The 14,788-nt window shown below is 47.1% G+C and overlaps 1 long non-coding RNA gene across 5 annotated transcripts in view; it reads right to left on the minus strand.

Moving 5' to 3' along the window:
- The window catches only part of LOC132209409 (uncharacterized), a 275,322-nt gene that overhangs the window by 14,935 nt on the left and 245,599 nt on the right, over positions 1–14,788 (minus strand). For 4 of the 5 annotated variants that reach the window (XR_009445501.1, XR_009445505.1, XR_009445504.1 and 1 more), the window contains 3 exons: positions 9,688–9,887; positions 9,043–9,189; positions 5,072–5,213 (listed from right to left, as the gene is read on the minus strand). This is a non-coding gene — a long non-coding RNA (uncharacterized LOC132209409). Of the gene's footprint in view, positions 1–4,279; positions 4,513–5,071; positions 5,214–9,042; positions 9,190–9,687; positions 9,888–14,788 lie in introns of those variants that run through there. The other variant, XR_009445503.1, reaches the window with a different exon arrangement.

Raw genomic sequence — 14,788 nt, forward strand, 5'->3', positions numbered from 1 at the left:
GCCGTGGAATAATCCCAATCCAAAAATAACCTAACCTAATTTACATTCACCTCAATTCACTGCTGTTCATGTGCATGTCCAGCAGTTGCTTAAATGTCACTAATGGCTCTGCTTCCACCATTACCACTGGCAAAGTATTCCATGCACTCACAACTCTCTGGGTGAAGAACCTCCCTCTGACATCTCCTCTATACCTTCCTCCTAACACCTTAAAACTATGCCTCGCGGCAGTCAATCCTGCCCTGGGGATAAGTCTCTGGCTATCGACTCTATCCATTCCTCTCATTACCTTGTATACCTTGAGCAGGTCACCTCTCTTCCTCCTTCTCTCCAGAGAGCAAAGTCCAAGCTCAGTCAACCTTCTCAACCTGGTAAACCTCCTTTGCACCCTCTCCAAAGCCTCCACATCTTTCCTATAATAGGGCAACCGGAACTGGACACAATATTCCAGTGTGGTCTCACCAGGGTTTTGTAGAGCTGCAGCATAACCTCGCGGCACTTAAACTCGATCCCCCTGTTAATGAAAGCCAAAACACCATATGCTTTCTTAACAACCTTATCCACTTGTGTGGCAACTTTGAGGGAGCTATGCACTTGAACACCAAGATTCCGCTGTTCCTATACACTGCCGAGCATCTGCCTTTAATCCTAGATTCAGCATCTAAATTCGACCTTCCAAAATGCATCACCTCGCATTTATCCAGGTTGAACTCCATCTGCCATTTCTCAGCCCACCTCTGCATACTGTCAATGTCTCGCTGAAGCCTGCAATAGCCCTCAATACTATCAACGGCACCTCCAACCTTTGTGTCAGCAGCAAACATACTAACCCACCCCTCAACCTCCACATCCAAGTCATTTCTAAAAACTACAAACAGCAGAGGCCCAAGAACAGAGCCCAGCGGGTCACCACTCAGCACTGACCTCCAGGCAGAATATTTACCATCTACAACCACTCTCTGCCTCCTGTCAGCCAACCAATTCTGAATCCAGACAGCCAAGTCACCCTGATTTCCATACCTCCTGACTTTATGAAAATGCCTGCCGTGGGGAACCTTATCAAATGCTTTGCTGATGTCCATGTACACCACATCCACTGCTCGCCCCTCGTCAACCTGTCTCATGACCTCCTCAAAGAACTCAATCAGATTTGTAAGGCATGTCCCGCCCATCACAAAGCCATGCTGACTCCCTTTAATCACGCTCTGTGCATGTGCAACAGCACATCCACATGAAATTTGACAGGGCATGTCCTCGTCTTCCTGAAACAAATTTTCTGCTGTCTGGATAATGCTGGGGAGGCTTCCAGCGCTTGGCAGGGGCAGCAATTGACAGTTTGCATGATTGGGACTACAGTAGGTGAAAATAAAGGCATCACCTACTCACTAACACTCAGTTGGGTTTCTACCAGGGCCACCCAGCTCCTGGCCTCATTGATGCCCTGGTTCAAAAATGGACAAAAAAGAGGTGAGGGAGTGAGGGCGACAGTGATTGTTCTTGACATCAAGGCCACATTTGACCAAATGTGGCATCCAGGGAACTGAGCAAAACTGGTTTTAACGGGAATGGGGGGAAAGCTCCCTGCTCGTAGGAGTCAGATTGAGCGCAAAGAAGATGGATATGTTTGTCTGGAGTTAGAATCTTGGTGGCACACTGCATGGAAATAAGCCTTTCTGCCCAACACATTATGCATCCAGAGATTGTGACATTGAAGGCTCTGCTTCATGGTGCCAAATTCCTCATTACAACTATTCACAAACTCCTTTTTTGTCCTGCCTGCAATGTCTGGATTCTCCACCTCCCACCGCAAGGTCTTTTCCCGTCTGAGCAAATAAGACCCTAAGATATATGAGCAGAATTAGGCCAGTCTGCACACTGAGTCTGCTCTGTCATTCAAGCACGGCTGACATACTTCTGAACCCCATTCTCCTGCCTTCTCCCCGTAACCCTTGATGCACTTACTAGTCCACAAACCTATTTATCTCTGTCTTAAATACACTCAATGACTTAGCCTTCGCAGTCTTCTGTGGCAATGGCTTCCACAGTTACAGACTCTCACTCTTTGCTGCACAGAATAGTGTCAATCCCACTGATTATACTACGTTGCGTTTATCAAGCCCCTTTGAAAGTGTGTTTTTTACCACAGTGCGATAGTCAATTTGCACATCCACCCTAAAGCTCATGCATTCTAGTTCCGCTATCAGCCTTATTCAGTCACAGAAGAACATGGAAACTAGAAGCAGGAATAAGCCAATCAGCCCTTCAAGCCAAGTCCACCATTCAATAAGATCATGGCCGATCTTACATCTCGATATCATATTCCCACTTTCCTGTATACTTATTGAATCTTTTAACATCTAAAAATCTATCACAAAATCAAAGAATCCCTACAATGCAAAATGTTTTCAGCTGATTAAGTCGACACTGACCCTTCGAAGTGCATCGTGTCCAAGACTGGCCCCTCCATCCTTGCTCCATAACTATGCATTTACCATGCCTTATCCACTTGGCCTGCATATTTTTGGACTGTGGGAAGAAACCGGAGCACCTGGTGGAAGCCCACACTGACACAGGGAGAATGTACAAACTCCACATGGATAGTTACCCAAGGGTGGAATCAAAACAGGTCACTGGCACTGTGAGGCAGCAGTGGTGAGCCACCGAGCCACCTTGTCTTGTTCTTGAATACATTCAGTGATGGCTCCCATGGTCTTCTGTGGTTGAAAATTTCACAGATTCACTCTGCTTGAATGACGAGATGTTGTCCTCATCCTAGTCCTAACTGATCTACCCCAAATTCTGAGACTGTGACCCCTGGTCCCAGCACCACAAACAGGGAAAATAGCTTCCCTGCATTGAGTTCATCTGGCTCAGTTCCAACTTTCTATATTTCAATCAGATCCCCCCCTCATCTTTTTAAACTCTCATGAACACAGGCCCAGTTGAATCCATAACTCACCACAGGACAGTCCTACTTTCCCCAGTATTAGCGTAATGAACCTCCACCATCGACCTCTCCTGCGCCTGAAGACTGACCAAATCAGACAAACACAAACTTAAGGGCTGTGACTGCCTCTTGGTGCAAAGAATCCAGGTAACTTGCTCCCCTCCTGATGTGTCCCAGCATCCCTAGATCAGCCTCCAGCTCATAAACACAAGCTACTCAAACATTAAGTGCTTACAGCAAACATGCTTGCACCAGACCATACTGGAACACAGGAGCTCTTACATGTTGTAGCCGAGTTCTAATTAATGACTTTGCTATTTTTATTTAATTATATATATTTACTTATGTTTTCATAAAGCTTATTAACTTTACCATCAGTTGCATCATGTTAAACCTTGGGAATAGAATAAGCCACAGTCACCACTTCTTCTCTAGCACTGGGAGAATCAATTACTGAAGGCTGAGAAGTTAGAAAAGGCAATCGTAATTTTTTTTCTTGATTCAATCTCGTCGAGGGCGTCACTGGCGAGGCAGCATTTATTGCCCAGCCCTGATTACCCAGAGGGCAGTTAAAAGTCAACCACATTGCTGTGGGTCTGGAGTCACATGCAGACCAGGCCAGGTAAGGATGACAGTTTCCTTCCCTAAAAGGCATTCGTGAACCTGATGAGCTTTTCCAACAAGCAACAACAGATTCATGGTCATCATCAGATTGTGAATTCCGGATATTTATTGAATTCAAATTCCACCATCTGCCACAGGGGGCTTTGAATCCAGGTCCCCAGAACATGATTTGTCTCTCTGGATGAACAGTCCAGTGACAATACCGTGAGGCCATCGCCTCCCCTAAGATGGATAATTTATACATCCCTAACACAAAAGGCTGAGTTAACTCAGTTGAGACTTGGGTTCATCAAGCCCAAACGCTCTTCAAAGGTGAATTTGTTAAAACTCCACTTAAAATTGGGAACTTCTGAACTTAAACTGCACAATTCAGTTATTGCTAATAAATTACAAATAAAATTAGGTTTGTCCAAAGGGTTAAGACTTTCTTACCCACAAACCACCTGTATTCAGTTCAGTGGATCTACATTCTGGCCAACACTTAGCATTCAATCAATATCACAAAGTAAGTGGTCATTTTTACAGTTCTGTTTGTGAAAGCCTTCTGCGCATATATTTGTTGCTGTGTTTCCGACATTACAAACATACTTCAAAAACTTACTTCATTGGTTATACAGTGCTTTTAGTTGTTTAGTGCCTGTCGAAGCTGAAATATGAACCAAAGTTCTTTGTTCTTGTTTTTCATTTAATGTCACAGATGTTGCCTGTCACTCCTAATTATACATTATTTCAAGTATTTTTAGCCTACATGAATGCATCTAAATAGATCTAAACACATAGGTATATTTGCCTAGAATCCAGAATTTACTTTGGTACCTTTTGGAGTCGCAATGATCTGACAGTGGCACAGAACCAGAGTCCTATTATCAATCTACTTACCTAATGAGTGAAAATGTTCAGTCATTTTTGGATGGTCCCAACAGGTACTCTGAGTCTGGTGGCTAGATAGAGGATGCACAGAACATAGAAGCTTCCACTATAACACTCTGAAAACATTTCTTATCAGAAGTATTATCTATTAATATATGAGATTCAATGGCAAGCCATTCAGAACTGAAATCAGGAAGCACTTTTATCTTAATACAAACAACAGTCAAGATCTCAAATACTCTCTCATAAAAGAATGTGGGTGCTGGATCAATAAGAATGAGTGTGACTGAAATTATTTTTGATAGCTAAGGCTATGAAAGGATATAGAAGAAAGGGAGGTAAACAGACTGACGACAAAAAATGCCGGAGACCACAGTAGGTCAGGCAGCAGCCATGGAGAGAAAGCAAGCTAATGTTTTCAGTCGACATGCCTTTTCAGCAGGTAAACAGAGTTGAAGCTCAGACTAGCTGTGGTTTAACTGAATGGTTTATGCACAGAACAGCAAAACCGATCTGCTTCTGCACCCATTTAGAATGGTTCCTTCTGTTTTATGTACTGTTTTTCGAACCAAACTTCACAATTTTCTGTATTACATTTAATCTACATCATCAACTGGTGCCTCTCCTCACCTTGACCTCCAACTTGCAGCCTCTCTCCACTCCCAAACCTCTGGGTTGTGCCCTCTCCTGCTTCTCAATCTCCAAGTAAGAGCCTCTTTTCCTTCCCTCCGTGACCTCAGGGTTGCAGTCTCTGCCTCCTCACCTCCTGCTGCTATTCAACAATAAATAAAACACAGAACACAGAACATTACAGCACAGTACAGGCCCTTGGGCCCTCGATGTTGTGTCGACCTGTCGTACCGATCTCAAGCCCATCTAACCAACACTATTCCATGTACGTCCATATGCTTATCCAACGACGACTTGAATGTACCTAAAGTTGGCAAATCTACTACCATTGCAGGCAAAGCGTTCCATTCCCTTACTACTCTCCGAGTCGAGAAACTACCTCTGACATCTGTCCTGTATCTTTCACCCCTCAATTTAAAGCTATGCCCCGTCGCGCTCGCCGTCACCATCCAGAAAAAAGGCTCTCCCTATCCACCCTATCTAACCCTCTGATTATTTTATATGTTTCAATTAAGTCACCTCTCAGCCTTCTTCTCTCGAATGAAAACAGCCTCAAGTCCCTCAGCCTTTCCTCGTAAGACCTCGTAATGTGGCAGGGGGATGGGAGCCAAATGCACAGGTTAGTGGGCAGTAACAAGATAATAACTACAGCCTGTAAGGAACTAGATAATGAAGTCAGTGTGACCAAGAGGAAGAGTAGACACAGAGCAGATGATGAATGCTGACGGACAGGTGGTCTGAGGTGCATTTGTTTCAATGCAAGAAGTGTGTAGTGAGCTATCAACGCAAGGTAGCTCAACTGTGGGGTCCTTACAAAAGTTATCTCAAAACTGAACGAGTTGAACTGCTGGGACAGGACAGATTTAGCAAATATCATGTGTGGCACAGCACAATTTTTGACAAAACAAATCTGAATTCTCAGACAAAGATGCATGAAAACTGATGCTATCATAAATCAGGAACTATATTCAGAATTCTCATAAAGCTCAATGATAAACTATGAAGAACTACTGTAATATTTATATTTTATTATCTACAATCTGATTTAACTATTTCACAAACAATGAAAACGCATATTTTTTCACATTTTTCATTTCAGTGGTTCAGCCAGTTATTTTCTAACCACCATCTTTATCAGGCCGGAAAGCCATAACTAGTGGAGTGCCACAGGGATCAGTCCAAGGACGAGAATTATTTACTCTCTATATTCATAACTTAGAGGAGGGGACAAGGCATAAATTCATCCAAATTTGCTGATGCTACAAAAATAGAGTAAGGGAATGTTGTCATGAGGACAGAAAGAATCTGCAAGGGGATAGACAGGTCGAGCAAGTCGGAAAAAAGTTGGTAGAGAGAGTTTAATGTAGGAAAGTACACTTAGGTAGGAAGAATCAAAAGATAGACTCTTACTTAAATAGAGGGAGACACTAAAAAAAAAATGCAGGGTAGGGGACTTGGATGCTCTCGTCCATGAAACACATACTAGCATGCAGGTGAATGATTGCTTTGTTGCTGTCACATGTACTGAGATACTGTGAAAAGTGTTGATTTGCATGCTGTGTAGGCAAATCACACCGTACAAAGTGCAGAATAGTGTTACAGCCACAGAGAAGAGGCTGAGAGAGAGAGATCAGAATTAACACTTGAGAGGTCCGTTCAAAAGTCACAACAGGAAAGAGGCTGTTCTTAAATCTATTTGTACGCTTTTTCAATCTGATATCCTCTGCCCGACAGAAGAGGACGGAAGAGAGTATAATCAGAGTGAGGGGGTATTTTGATTATGTTGGTTGCTTTCTCAAGGCAGTGGGAAGTGTAGATGGAGTCAATGGATGGAAGGCTAGTTTGCGTGACGGATTGGGCTGTGCTCGTGATTCTCTTTCGCTTCTTTCGCTACAGCAACTGCCATACCACACAGTGATGCATCCAGATAGGATGCATCTCCAAAAACAGGTAGGGTCCTCATGGACATGCTGAATTTTCTTAGCCTCCTTGACCATCATGTCGACATGGGTTGACCAGGACAGATTGTTGGTGAGCAACATTCCCAGGAACTTCACACTATCAACCATCTCTACCTCAGCACCATTGCTGCAGACAGAAGCTTCCTGAAATCAATGACCAGCTCCTCCATTTTGCTTATGCTGATGGACAGATTGTTATCTTTCCATCATGCCAGCAAGCACTCAATTGCTTTTCCTGTAATCTGACTTATTGTTGTTTGAGGTCCGACCTACAATGGAAGCGTCATCAGCAAACTTGTAAATGGAGTTGGGGCCACACAGTCATGATTGCATAAGGAGTATAGAGTAGGGGCAGCTTTGCTGGGCACCGGTGTTGAGGTTTACGGTGGAGCAAGTGTTGTCACCTATCCTTACTGATTGTGGTCTCTGGGTCAGGAAGTCGAGAATCCTGTTACAGAGAGGGATGCTGAGGCCGAGGTCTCAGAGTTCAGAGAGGAGTTTGTTTGGAATTACAGTGTGGAAGGTGGTGGTCTGATCAATAAGTAACAGCCTGATGTAGGTATCCTTGTTATCCAGACATTCCAGGGATGACTGTCAGGCCAGGGAGACGGTATCAGCTGGAGACCTGTTGCAGTGGTAGGTGAATTGCAAAGGATCAAAGCACTTTGGTAGGTTGGAGTTGATGTGAGCCATGACGATGGTGATGCAAGTAATTTAGAAGGCAAATGGAATTTTGGCCTTTATTGTAAGGAGGTTTCAGTTTAAAAATGGGCAAGTTTTTTTGCAACTGATCAGGCTATTGAGGAGGTCACACTTGGAGAAATACAAGAAAGGATACACAGCCATAGGAAGCAGTTCAAAAGAGACTCACTGGGCCGATTCATCGGATCATGATTTATCAAGAATGGTTGCACAGAAGGTCTTTATTCATTCAAGTTTAGAAGAATGAGGGGTGATCTTACTGAAACACAAAATTTTTTGACAGGCTAGATGTGAAGACAATGTTTCCATTATTGTGGAAATCTCAAACTCAGCAACATAGTTACAGAAGAAGGGAACATTGATTGAAACCTGAGATGCAAAGGAATTTCTTCTTTCAGCAGGTAGCGATTGTTTAGAATACAAGAGAATTGTGAAAGGTAGATCACTGGAAGTATTTAAAGAAGGTGGTAGATAAGATTTTTGAAATAGAGAAGTTGAGCGCTCTGAGAAGCCGGTATGGAAGAGGAGTTGAGTCCCGGGCAGGTCAGCCATGTCTTATCGGATGGTGAGGTAGGGTCAAGAGGTAGAACATCCAGATCCTGGTGCTATTTATGTTTTTGTCTGCTTGCTAGAACCGATAAGGAGTTTTATTGCGCTACATGGCCAAGCGAGCTGCTGACACAGAACAAGACTGAAATAATTTGCTCAATAAAACATTTCATGCGGCTTTATGGGATAAAGAAAACTTTCATCTACTACTTGGCTGACATCAATCAAAATCTGCTCAATTGAAAGAAATACATGCAGTTCATACAACTTTATGTCATTCTTCCCTTCAATGCATCAAGTATATCTTTGTTGCAATTCATTAAAGTATGTCTTTCTCAGGGACTTAAAATATGAAACAATACATAATACTGAAGTGTACAGCAGTGAGCACAATGGTCCAATTCCAAATTCTTTTGGATGGATCGGGAAAAATATCTGCCACCTGCAGCTTCATCCTGAATATATTCAAATTGTTCCAGTCCTGAACCATTTCAGACTGTAGTTCGGATGCTCACATGTCTCACTATTTGGATTTTGTTTTGCGATTACATTCTAAAGTGCAGACTACAGACAAGAACATTGTATTTTTGAAAACGTAATATTATAAAATTGGATAACTTCATAAACTATGATAATAAAATATTAATTGCTTGCTTCAATTGAAACGGTTCTTTATCTTGCTCATATATTTGAAGCCAAATTATCTGGACATGCTTTCTTCAACAGATTGGCTAGTTTAGAAAATGTTTTCACTGTTACCTGTATAAATTTCAACCTCATATTTAGGTCATCAAGCTGGTGAGAAATCTTTGGAGAGAAAGAGACATCAAGCGGAGATAACTGACTGGCCAGATCATTTAATATTTTGACTTCTTGTTTGACTGGGGCAATTTCTTCTTTAAAAACCTAATGGAGAGGAAGCGTATAAAATCTGAGAAACATCCTGAAATTAATGATTAAATGTTAATAAGAAATTAAGTTAAAACTAAAATCCTAATATTAAATATAATATACAAAAGCATCTGCTGGAAATGACATTTAATTCACAAAGATCTCGAGTTAAAAGTAACAGTGACGATGAAACTATCATAAATTATTGTAACAGAAAACTGAATTCACTAATCTATTCTTTAGGGAAAGGAATCTGCATCCCTTCACAATTCTGGTATCTGACTTCAAATTCACAGGAATATGGCTGACTCTCTACTGACTTCCAAAATGGCCTACCAAGCCATTCCTGGATGGGAAATGAATGTTAGCCTTGCCAGCAGTGCCCTCATCCTGTGAAAGAATGCTTTTAAAAAAGTGGATTTAATAAATGTAAAAGTAAGGAACAAAACAGGACAAATCAACTCAACAAGGCTTTGAAGGATAATACTACTTAGTCCTGTTCTTCTTTCCTACGTTACGTTCTCTCGCATGAAGGGTCGAGGCCCGAAATGTCAGCTTTTGTGCTCCTGAGATGCTGCTTGGCCTGCTGTGTTCATCCAGCTCCACACATTGTTATCTCGCATTCTCTAGCATCTGCAGTTACCATTATCTCTCGCAAGCAAAGGTTGATGTCTTTCAAAACCCAATCTCAGATTTTGCAGGCAGTCCTTACCCTGAAAAAATACAAAATATGTATAAAGAAGAAAACTGGAGGTGAAACCATTCAAACAATTTGCATTGGCACAACAAATGTTCAAACTGTAAAAGCAGGTTAAGCACCTGTATATGAGGAAACTGTACTCAAACTTTAAACAGACACTTACAGCCAACATAATAAAATGTGAGGCTGGATGAACACAGCAGGCCAAGCAGCATCTCAGGAGCACAAAAGCTGACGTTTCGGGCCTAGACCCTTCATCAGAGAGGGGGATGGGGGGAGGGAACTGGAATAAATAGGGAGAGAGGGGGAGGCGGACCGAAGATGGAGAGCAAAGAAGATAGGTGGAGAGGGTGTAGGTGGGGAGGTAGGGAGGGGATAGGTCAGTCCAGGGAAGACGGACAGGTCAAGGAGGTGGGATGAGGTTAGTAGGTAGCTGGGGGTGCGGCTGGGGGTGGGAGGAAGGGATGGGTGAGAGGAAGAACCGGTTAGGGAGGCAGAGACAGGTTGGACTGGTTTTGGGATGCAGTGGGTGGGGGGGAAGAGCTGGGCTGGTTGTGTGGTGCAGTGGGGGGAGGGGATGAACTGGGCTGGTTTAGGGATGCAGTGGGGGAAGGGGAGATTTTGAAACTGGTGAAGTCCACATTGATACCATATGGCTGCAGGGTTCCCAGGCGGAATATGAGTTGCTGTTCCTGCAACCTTCGGGTGGCATCATTGTGGCAGTGCAGGAGGCCCATGATGGACATGTCATCAAGAGAATGGGAGGGGGAGTGGAAATGGTTTGCGACTGGGAGGTGCAGTTGTTTGTTGCGAACTGAGCGGAGGTGTTCTGCAAAGCGGTCCCCAAGCCTCCGCTTGGTTTCCCCAATGTAGAGAAAGCCGCACCGGGTACAGTGGATGCAGTATACCACATTGGCAGATGTGCAGGTGAACCTCTGCTTAATGTGGAATGTCATCTTGGGGCCTGGGATGGGGGTGAGGGAGGAGGTGTGGGGACAAGTGTAGCATTTCCTGCGGTTGCAGGGGAAGGTGCCGGGTGTGGTGGGGTTGGAGGGCAGTGTGGAGCGAACAAGGGAGTCACGGAGAGAGTGGTCTCTCCGGAAAGCAGACAGGGGTGGGGATGGAAAAATGTCTTGGGTGGTGGGGTCGGATTGTAAATGGCGGAAGTGTCGGAGGATAATGCGTTGTATCCGGAGGTTGGTAGGGTGGTGTGTGAGAACGAGGGGGATCCTCTTGGGGCGGTTGTGGCGGGGGCGGGGTGTGAGGGATGTGTCGCGGGAAATGCGGGAGACGCGGTCAAGGGCGTTCTCAATCACCGTGGGGGGGAAGTTGCGGTCCTTAAAGAACTTGGACATCTGGGATGTGCGGGAGTGGAATGTCTTATCGTGGGAGCAGATGCGGCGGAGGCGGAGGAATTGGGAATAGGGGATGGAGTTTTTGCAGGAGGGTGGGTGGGAGGAGGTGTATTCTAGGTAGCTGTGGGAGTCGGTGGGCTTGAAATGGACATCAGTTACAAGCTGGTTGCCTGAGATGGAGACTGAGAGGTCCAGGAAGGTGAGGGATGTGCTGGAGATGGCCCAGGTGAACTGAAGGTTGGGGTGGAAGGTGTTGGTGAAGTGGATGAACTGTTCGAGCTCCTCTGGGGAGCAAGAGGCGGCGCCGATACAGTCATCAATGTACCGGAGGAAGAGGTGGGGTTTGGGGCCTGTGTAGGTGCGGAAGATGGACTGTTCCACGTAACCTACAAAGAGGCAGGCATAGCTGGGGCCCATGCGGGTGCCCATGGCCACCCCCTTAGTCTGTAGGAAGTGGGAGGAGTCAAAAGAGAAGTTGTTGAGTGTGAGGACGAGTTCCGCTAGGCGGATGAGAGTGTCGGTGGAGGGGGCCTGGTCGGGCCTGCGGGACAGGAAGAAGCGGAGGGCCTTGAGGCCATCTCCATGCGGAATGCAGGTGTACAGGGACTGGACGTCCATGGTGAATATGAGGTGTTGGGGGCCAGGGAATTGGAAGTCCTGGAGGAGGTGGAGGGCGTGGGTGGTGTCACGGACATAGGTGGGGAGTTCCTGGACCAAAGGGGAGAAAATGGAGTCCAGATAGGTGGAGATGAGTTCGGTGGGGCAGGAGCAGGCTGAGACGATGGGTCGACCAGGGCAGGCAGGTTTGTGGATTTTGGGAAGGAGATAGAAACGGGCTGTGCGGGGTTGGGGAACAATGAGGTTGGAGGCTGTGGGTGGGAGGTCCCCTGAGGTGATGAGGTCATGAATGGTGTTGGAGATGATGGTTTGGTGCTCGGGTGTGGGGTCATGATCGAGGAGGCGGTAGGAGGTGGTGTCGGAGAGTTGGCGTCTGGCCTCGGCGATGTAGAGGTCAGTACGCCATACTACCACTGCGCCACCCTTGTCTGCGGGTTTGATGGTGAGGTTGGGGTTGGAGCGGAGGGAGCGGAGGGCTGCCCGTTCTGCGGGGGAGAGGTTGGAGTGGGTGAGAGGGGTGGAGAGGTTGAGGCGGTTAATGTCTCGACGGCAGTTGGAGATGAAGAGGTCGAGGGAGGGTAGGAGGCCTGGGGGTGGTGTCCAGGAGGAGGACTTGTGTTGGAAGCGGGTGAAGGGGTCAGTGGAAGGAGGGTTGGGTTCCCGGTTGAAGAAGTAGGCATGCAGGCGAAGACGGCGGAAAAACTGCTCTATGTCCGACCGTGACTGGTATTCGTTGATGTGTGGTTGTAGGGGGACAAAGGTGAGCCCCTTGCTCAGGACTGACCGTTCGTCCTCAGTCAGTGGGAGGTCTGGGGGGATGGTGAAGATTCGGCAGGGCTCAGGGTGGCTGTCTCCTCTGGGGTTGCAGGCTGTGGAGGTTGTGGGCGGAGCGATGATGTCGTCGGCCGTGGGCGGGGTAACACCACCCACGCCCTCCACCTCCTCCAGGACTTCCAATTCCCTGGCCCCCAACACCTCATATTCACCATGGACGTCCAGTCCCTGTACACCTGCATTCCGCATGGAGATGGCCTCAAGGCCCTCCGCTTCTTCCTGTCCCGCAGGCCCGACCAGGCCCCCTCCACCGACACTCTCATCCGCCTAGCGGAACTCGTCCTCACACTCAACAACTTCTCTTTTGACTCCTCCCACTTCCTACAGACTAAGGGGGTGGCCATGGGCACCCGCATGGGCCCCAGCTATGCCTGCCTCTTTGTAGGTTACGTGGAACAGTCCATCTTCCGCACCTACACAGGCCCCAAACCCCACCTCTTCCTCCGGTACATTGATGACTGTATCGGCGCCGCCTCTTGCTCCCCAGAGGAGCTCGAACAGTTCATCCACTTCACCAACACCTTCCACCCCAACCTTCAGTTCACCTGGGCCATCTCCAGCACATCCCTCACCTTCCTGGACCTCTCAGTCTCCATCTCAGGCAACCAGCTTGTAACTGATGTCCATTTCAAGCCCACCGACTCCCACAGCTACCTAGAATACACCTCCTCCCACCCACCCTCCTGCAAAAACTCCATCCCCTATTCCCAATTCCTCCGCCTCCGCCGCATCTGCTCCCACGATAAGACATTCCACTCCCGCACATCCCAGATGTCCAAGTTCTTTAAGGACCGCAACTTCCCCCCCACGGTGATTGAGAACGCCCTTGACCGCGTCTCCCGCATTTCCCGCGACACATCCCTCACACCCCGCCCCCGCCACAACCGCCCCAAGAGGATCCCCCTCGTTCTCACACACCACCCTACCAACCTCCGGATACAACGCATTATCCTCCGACACTTCCGCCATTTACAATCCGACCCCACCACCCAAGACATTTTTCCATCCCCACCCCTGTCTGCTTTCCGGAGAGACCACTCTCTCCGTGACTCCCTTGTTCGCTCCACACTGCCCTCCAACCCCACCACACCCGGCACCTTCCCCTGCAACCGCAGGAAATGCTACACTTGTCCCCACACCTCCTCCCTCACCCCCATCCCAGGCCCCAAGATGACATTCCACATTAAGCAGAGGTTCACCTGCACATCTGCCAATGTGGTATACTGCATCCACTGTACCCGGTGCGGCTTTCTCTACATTGGGGAAACCAAGCGGAGGCTTGGGGACCGCTTTGCAGAACACCTCCGCTCAGTTCGCAACAAACAACTGCACCTCCCAGTCGCAAACCATTTCCACTCCCCCTCCCATTCTCTTGATGACATGTCCATCATGGGCCTCCTGCACTGCCACAATGATGCCACCCGAAGGTTGCAGGAACAGCAACTCATATTCCGCCTGGGAACCCTGCAGCCATATGGTATCAATGTGGACTTCACCAGTTTCAAAATCTCCCCTTCCCCCACTGCATCCCTAAACCAGCCCAGTTCATCCCCTCCCCCCACTGCACCACACAACCAGCCCAGCTCTTCCCCCCCACCCACTGCATCCCAAAACCAGTCCAACCTGTCTCTGCCTCCCTAACCGGTTCTTCCTCTCACCCATCCCTTCCTCCCACCCCCAGCCGCACCCCCAGCTACCTACTAACCTCATCCCACCTCCTTGACCTGTCCGTCTTCCCTGGACTGACCTATCCCCTCCCTACCTCCCCACCTACACCCTCTCCACCTATCTTCTTTGCTCTCCATCTTCGGTCCGCCTCCCCCTCTCTCCCTATTTATTCCAGTTCCCTCCCCCCATCCCCCTCTCTGATGAAGGGTCTAGGCCCGAAACGTCAGCTTTTGTGCTCCTGAGATGCTGCTTGGCCTGCTGTGTTCATCCAGCCTCACATTTTATTATCTTGGAATCTCCAGCATCTGCAGTTCCCATTATCTCTCACTTACAGCCAACAAATGCGAGAAACATCCATTTCTTTCTGCATTACCAATTTTGCTGTTGGGAAAATAGGCCTAGACTTAGCAATGTAAATTCAAACAAGATAGCACCCTCT

Source organism: Stegostoma tigrinum, unplaced genomic scaffold (genome assembly GCF_030684315.1).
Source record: "Stegostoma tigrinum isolate sSteTig4 unplaced genomic scaffold, sSteTig4.hap1 scaffold_91, whole genome shotgun sequence".
NCBI lineage: Eukaryota > Metazoa > Chordata > Chondrichthyes > Orectolobiformes > Stegostomatidae > Stegostoma > Stegostoma tigrinum.